This window comes from Coffea eugenioides, unplaced genomic scaffold (assembly GCF_003713205.1).
Source record: "Coffea eugenioides isolate CCC68of unplaced genomic scaffold, Ceug_1.0 ScVebR1_954;HRSCAF=1724, whole genome shotgun sequence".
NCBI lineage: Eukaryota > Viridiplantae > Streptophyta > Magnoliopsida > Gentianales > Rubiaceae > Coffea > Coffea eugenioides.
In genome coordinates this window covers 10,001-18,045 of record NW_020864836.1, presented here as the reverse complement: position 1 = coordinate 18,045, position 8,045 = coordinate 10,001, and positions in this window count along the sequence as shown.

The window sequence follows — 8,045 nt, the reverse complement described above, 5'->3', positions numbered from 1 at the left end:
CGAAGTTGTTAATAATAGATTACCTAGAGAAATAGGTAAAAGAAATTTCCACCCAAGATTTAATAGTTGATCCATTCTCAGCCTTGGTAAAGTCCATCTTGTTGCAATAGGAATGAACAAGAACAAATAAGTTTTAGCTAATGTAATAAAGATACCAATTACTGGGCCAAAAACTTTACCCGCTTTATTTATGTCAAATATCTCAGAAACGAATATGTACGGAATAGAAAGATTCCAGCCTCCCAAGTAAAGAACTGTTACAAATAATGAAGAAACCAGTAGATTTAGATACGAAGCAACGTAAAATAAACCAAATTTGATACCTGAATATTCAGTTTGGTAACCCGCTACTAATTCTTCTTCGGCTTCTGGTAAATCAAAAGGCAATCTCTCACACTCGGCTAAAGAAGAAATTAGAAAAATGATAAATCCTATAGGTTGACGCCATAAATTCCATCCCCAAAAACCATATTTTGACTGCGCTTCAACTATATCAACTGTACTTGAACTGTTAGATAATCATAGTCGATGATAACATCGCTGTTCCCATCACTATTACAGAACCGTACGTGAGATTTTCACCTCATACGGCTCCTCAAAGATCACAAATAAATCTAAGGGCATTTCACTATTATTTATCTTGATATTTTGTAAGATAGTTATCCTATAAGTTCGTGAATTAGATCGATGGAATTCTGTTTGCTATATTTTATATTTAAAATAAAAAAGTGCTTCTGAATTCATCTTATCTTTTAATTATATAATATAAGAATTTTTTTCTTTGTTGATCAATAACTTAATCCTTGAATAAAAGACCTTTTATAACATTTTTATAACATATAGTACATAGATATTTCAACCTATTATTTTCAATTACGAAAAAGAATTAGACCCTGCTTTATGATTCATGAATCATGAAAAGAGTTCTATTTTTCTAACTAAAATAAAAAAAAATAGAGGAAAAAAGAATCCAAAAAAGATTTCTTTTCCTTTGCAATTATTCCTTTTTATTCCGTTCCTATTCTACTTTTTCATAAAAGGGAATTTTAACCAAAATCAAACTAAAAGATTATTTCGTTCTTGATAGTTATTTAATTAATTGTTGGATGGGAACATACTCTGGATCGGAATCTTGGGGAATACTTCTTGATCATTTCTACCAACTTAAAGCCCCAATTTGAATTCCCTTTATATACGGAAATATCCCTTTGGATAACTTACAGAATCTCCATCATTACTAATCCTTTGTGTATTTTCGTCTTTCTAATCATCCACCAATTTGTGGTCAACTTTTTTTTATGTTAATACACCTATCGTAATAGGTAATAAAAACCCCATAGAGTTGATCTTTTGAACCCGCTTCAAGCCATGATGACATAATAACCAATCTTGGGGTAAACAGTCTCTACTGCTTTTGTTTACTTCGCTCTTGTACATAGGAAATGAGATTCAATTTTATTTACTGCAAATTTTGAAGCCGTTTTCTTTCACCCATATAACTATCTGCTTTACGTCATCAACCCGAATGATGAATAAAAAAATGAAAACTAAAATGTATATTTAACCCATTTAACTTAACTTTCTTCTTAAGAAAGAAAGAATATAGGGGAAATTTTGCGTCTCACCGAATCACACGTAGAGATATTGATAATACACATAGAGTTAATGGTATTTCATAACTAATTGATTGAGCAGCAGCCCTTAGACCACCTAAAAAGGAATATTTATTATTTGATCCATATCCCGACATAAGAAGTCCAATGGGAGCAATACTTGAAATGGCGATCCATAAAAAAACACCAATAGTAAGATCGGCTAGAACAAGTCGATAACCAAAAGGAATTACTGAATAACTTAGTAAAATTGATATGACTGCGATGGATGGTCCAATACTGAATAAACGAGCATCGCCCCTAGATGGAAGAAGGTTCTCTTTGAAAAGTAGTTTTGTACCATCCGCTAGAGCTTGAAGAATTCCTAAAGGGCCGGCATATTCAGGTCCAATACGTTGTTGTATCCCTGCAGATATTTCTCTTTCTAACCAAACAATCACGAGTACACCTATTGTGATTCCTAATACAAGAGTAAAAATGGGGATAAGTATCCATATGATCCCATAGACTTCTTTTAGGGATTCCAATTTGAAAAAAGAATTAATAGCCTGTAGTTCGGTTGTATCAATTATCATTTTAACGATCAACTTCTCCCATAATGATATCTATGCTACCTAGTATCGTCATAATATCAGCCAATTTCATTCTTTTAACTAACTGAGGAAGAATTTGCAAATTGATAAAACCCGGTGGACGAATTTTCCATCTCCAAGGAAAAACACTTCGATCTCCTACCAGAAAAATTCCCAATTCTCCTTTTGGTGCCTCAACTCTCACATAAAGTTCTTGTTTCGACAATTCAAAGGTCGGAGAAGGTTTTTTACTAATAAATCGATATTCAAAATCATTCCATTCGGGATCTTTTACTCTATCAATATCAAAACGCCGGATTTCTAAATTCTCATAAGGGCCTCCTGGAATTCCTTCCAGAGCCTGTTGTATAATTTTTATGGATTCTGTCATTTCGCGGATTCGTACTAAATAACGAGCTAATGAATCACCTTCGTTTTGCCATTGAACCTCCCAATCAAATTCGTCATAACACTCATAATGATCAACTTTACGAAGATCCCATTGTATTCCGGAAGCTCGTAGCATTGGTCCTGATAAACCCCAATTTAGTGCTTCTTCTCCGCCGATAATGCCTACGCCTTCAACTCGTTCTAAAAAAATAGGATTACGTGTAATAAATTTTTGATATTCAGCAACCCCTGTTAAAAAGTAATCGCAAAAATCCAAACATTTATCTATCCAGCCATGAGGTAGATCAGCGGCTACTCCTCCTATGCGAAAAAAATTATGCATCATTCGCATACCGGTAGCAGCTTCGAATAGGTCATATATCAATTCTCTTTCTCGAAAAATATAGAAGAAGGGGGTCTGTGCGCCAATATCTGCCATAAAGGGACCAAGCCATAACAAATGGGAAGCGATACGACTCAACTCCAACAAAATGGCTCGGATATAGCTAGCTCTTTTAGGTACTTGAATATTTCCTAATTGTTCAGGTCCATTTACGGTTATTGCTTCTGTGAACATAGTAGCTAAATAATCCCAACGTGTTACATAGGGTAAATATTGTACAATTGTTCGATTTTCCGCAATTTTCTCCATCCCTCTGTGTAAATAACCCAATATTGGTTCACAATCAATAACATCTTCACCATCTAAAGTAACGATGAGTCGAAGAACACCGTGCATTGATGGGTGATGAGGGCCCATATTGACTATCATGAGGTCTTTTCTTGTAGCTGGTACAGTCATAAGTTTTTTACCCATTCATTCTTCCATGAATTGCTGAAAGTGAAAAGAAGTTTATCAAAATTTAAACGAATAAAAAATAAAAAAAGTACTTAAAATGACACGACTCTTCCAATTAACGAGTTTTGGTCTCTCGAATACTCAATAGACCAATTAATTCTTTATAACGTACTCTATTTTTTTTTGCCAAATAAGCCAACAGCCGTTGACGTTTTCCCAAAATTTTTCGTAAGCCTCTTTGAGATAAATAGTCTTTTTTGTGCAATTCCAAATGTGAAGTAAGTCTCCGTATCTTATTGGTAAAACGGAATACTTGAAATTCAACAGACCCCCTCTTTTCTTCTTCAGAAATGACTGAAATGAGTGTATTTTTTACCATAAAAGATTGCTACCCCCCCTTTTTTACAGATATGTTTTTTTACCGATGAGTAATAATAATGGTATTTATTTTAATGTGGTATATATAATAATTTGAATTTCGTTATGGACTCCTAATTTTATTAATTTACATGAATTAATTCCGTTTTAAATTAAATTTGATTCAGATAGGAATAGAAAAAAGTGATACATTTTTCCATTCAGAAAGGGGCATAATTTAGACCTAAAATTAATAAGATTCTGTTAATTGATTTCTAGGTCTAATTGATACGTTATTGGTTTTATTATCTATATTAAAAGTGAAAATGGGATGTAAAACAGGTCATGTGTGAATCTCTTTCCTTTCATATACCCTACAGGGTAGAGCAGATATACGAAAAATGTACTATCAATGACTTTTCAATCGTGGATACATATATATCCTTAACATACTGAAACGACTGCCGTTATTGGTATCAAACCAATAGCGATTCATACAAGCCAAATCTTCTAATCGATAATTAGGCCAAAGAAAAAACTTTAATTTAATTAATTCTTTTTTATCTTTATCAAGATCTTTCCTTTTGTCCAAAAGTTGACTAGAGTTGTTCTTGGTACAAAATACTGAATTTTTATCAACACTATTCCTATTTTTTGAAGTGAAACAAATTAGGATTCTCAACTCTCTACGGCACCTGGTCGATAAAATATTTTCAGGAACAAGTAAATCAAAACGATTCTTATCAACGTATGTTTGTTCTCGGTATCCTTGATTAGTTTGGTGCTTATTCTTATGAACTACTGAAATACCTAAGATTTGATACATAATAAATTGTCCATCATTTTTTACAGACAGGCGGTCAGGTTCGATAACCAATACTCCCCTTTTGATCAATTCTGTAAGACTTAAATTCTTCTGAATCAGCATTATATCCAAACTCATTTCTCTTCTTTGAATCGAAGATATAGTAATTTTTCTTGGATTTATCAGTCGAAGCAGGAGACAATATATTTTGACATTATTGATCATTCTTTGATTCAAAGCATCGCCCCATCTCAATTGAAAAACTAAATAACGTTTTAGGAAAAAATCCAGTTCTGCTTCCGTTTTACTTTTGTATTGCTTTTTCTTTTTACCCGCTTTTATCTTTGATACTGCATAATCCTCTTCATTATCTTTTTCTTGCTTTGTCTTTGTTGGGGGAACGGATCCAAGATTCCCCTGTTTTTGTGCATCTGATCTAAGATCTTCTTGGTCCGCAGGGGTTTCTTTTTCTTTTTGATTCTGATTTTTATTCTTTATTTGTTTATTCGATGGTATAACACATTCCGTCTTTTGCTTTCCATCGACGTTTTTATTGTTACTAATAACATTTTCATTTAGATTCAAATTGAAAAGAAGTACTTTGCTTGGTATAACCCACGGTTTCATTTTATATAGATTATAAAGGAGTACGAATTCTGGAAAGAACCAAAATTCCAGACTCGAGATGGGACGATTTAATATTTCTTCATTCATTCCCATCCAATCCAAAAAAAGTTTTTTTGGACTTGGCGAGTTTATTTTGGGATTTTGCGGAAGCAGAAGATAAAAAGGGCCTTTTTTATCAATTTTATCAATTATTTGATAATTGTTAGTACCAATCTTAGTATTTTGATTACTCTTAGTATTGATTTTGACCCAGGATTCAATATCGACCCTTTTTCTAAGAAAAAATTTGATGATTTTCCAATCAAAATATTTTCTATCGGTATTTTTTTCCATATATCTAATATTACCTTTTACTAGATAAGGATTGATAGGGATACTCTCCAACATATCAAAAAGGTTGTGTTTATATGTGTTAGAATTATAATAAAAATCTTGATTCTTATTTACTTGTACTTGAAAGGGTGATTCATAAATAGATGGGTCCCTCATTTTTTGATAATTAATATATTTATATGATAAAAGATCATATCTAGAGTTTTTTTGAAAATTCTCTTTTTGATTCAATAATGAATATACTTCAGAATCCTTTTGTTTTTTGTAATGGCCCTTTTCATATGAATTCAATTTGAAATTTTGATTTTGAGCCATATGATGTTGATTAACTCTATTTCTCCATTTTTCTGATATTAATTTAGACCATCTAATCGAGGGTAAATCGTATTGATAATGTCCTTTTAACCAACCTTTCCATTGATCCATCCCATAACTCGGAAGTTTCTTAAGACTTAATTCATTCTGAATTATTCCTTGTTTTTCAAACGAATGCTTTATTTCAGTTTTAAGAAAAAAAGAGGTTCCGAGGTAGTGAAAAAAAGATCTTAATTTATACAAGTTACTAACTTTAGTTTGTGATAATTTGTAAAATACATATGCTTGTGACAAGTAGGATAAATCACAAAAAATATATGAATTTGTCTTATTGTTAATAGTATCAATTGATTTTTTTATAGTCGAAATAAAGTAAATTGTATTTTGATTTTTTTTATTAATCCTTTCTTTATTTGCTTTATTAATGGATTTATCCATAATTTTTTTTATTGATTCAATAAAAAGTTGTGTATTCAGTCTGGTAATATTAATGATAAATAAAAATATATCTATGTATATTCTTTCAACGAAAATTTTTATAAAAGAATTGAATTTAGAGAATAATCGGGCATTTCTTTTTTTTAATATTTGCCAAATGTTTTTTGGCAATTCTAATCTTTTAGTATTCCAATTTCTTTTATTAGGACTTATATATATTCTTGGCGTTGGGGTTATTTTTTTTTTTTCTTTTATAATTCTTTCTATTTGATTTCTGATTGTACTTGTTCTATGAGACATATCCTTCTTTTTTTTTTCTGTCAGTGAAGAATTTGTCCAATTTGGAGAGTTAATTTTACTAAAGGATTCATGAATTATCTGATTGCTGATTATGGAATCTTTTTCGTTTTTAGTTTCATTCGATTCATATACTTCTCTGAATCTAAATAATATAATTGGATTTAATTTAGAAAGTTCTTTTATTAGTCTTTTTAGAAATAAAAAACTTTCGATAATCCATTTTTTTGTTTCTTTTGAAACTCTTAGAAGTAATTTTGTTTTTCTCTTTAAAACTTTTAGAGCTAGAAAATATGCCCTTTTGAATTTTATAATTTTTGTTTCCAGCTCCTTAACAGCGGGCTCAAAAAAAGAAGATTGTTTTCTGGGAGAACCAAACGGAAGTTCAGTTTCCATTCCCCAAACTGTTAAAAAACAAAAATCATCTTTTTGTTTTTTCTTTTTCATTAAATCTCTATGAGAGGGCCGTCGTTTCGATCTATGCCAAGGTTTCAGACAGAAAGGAAATAGGATTTTTATCTGAATACCATCTGTTAACCAATTTTTCGGAAATTCTGTTTCCGATAATTGAACACCATTATAGGTACATTTAATATGCATTTCTCTATTCCATCCCTCTAGATCCTCAGACCATTCCGGAAATTGGAATAATATCATACGTACAATATTTTTGCCTATTATTAATACAGGTAAACGAATATATTTTCTAAAAAAAGATTGACTTATTAACATGGAACCTCTTATTACTTGTGCAAAAGGAATGGTATCCCAGGCTTCTGCTATCTCTATCCGCGCTTGTTCCTTTCTTTTGTTCTCCTCTTTTTTATCCTTTTCTTTTTTATCTTCCTTTTTTGTTTCTTCATCTGTATACTCCAGAATTTCAAATTTGGCCCCCTTCCCTGTCCAATTTCTAAAAAGAAGTTTAATCAGTACGGATATATCAAAGGAAAAACGAGGAGATTTTTTTATCCTGTCCAAAAAAAGGGGAGAATGCACATTTGCTTGAAAGAGTTCCCAAATAACAATTTTACGTCTTTGAGCGCGCATAGAACCTTTAATTATTCTTCTTCGAAAATCCGACTGTTGCGAATAGCGTATCAAAGCCACTTCGTTTCTTTGATCCGAAGTATCATTATCCTTATTAGGATCGGTATTCTCCTTGTTATCAGTAAAAATCACTACACGTTTGGCTTTTCTTGAGCGAATTTGATGATCAACCGGTACGTTTTCTTGATGATCTCCTGATTGTTGTTCTAAATCGGTGATTAATTTGTATGACCATCGAGGGACTTTTTTGATAATTTCTTTTATTCCAACAGATTCTTTTTGAATTTTTTGATCAATAGGATAGGTTCGAATAACATTCAATAGAAATTTGAAAATTTTTCTTTCTTTTTCAAAATCTATTTTTTCTTGGTCTTGGTCTGAAAATAAAGAAAGACCTTTCATATTTAAATTCGATTTTTGTTCTATATCAAATTCACCAGCTAACGGTAAAA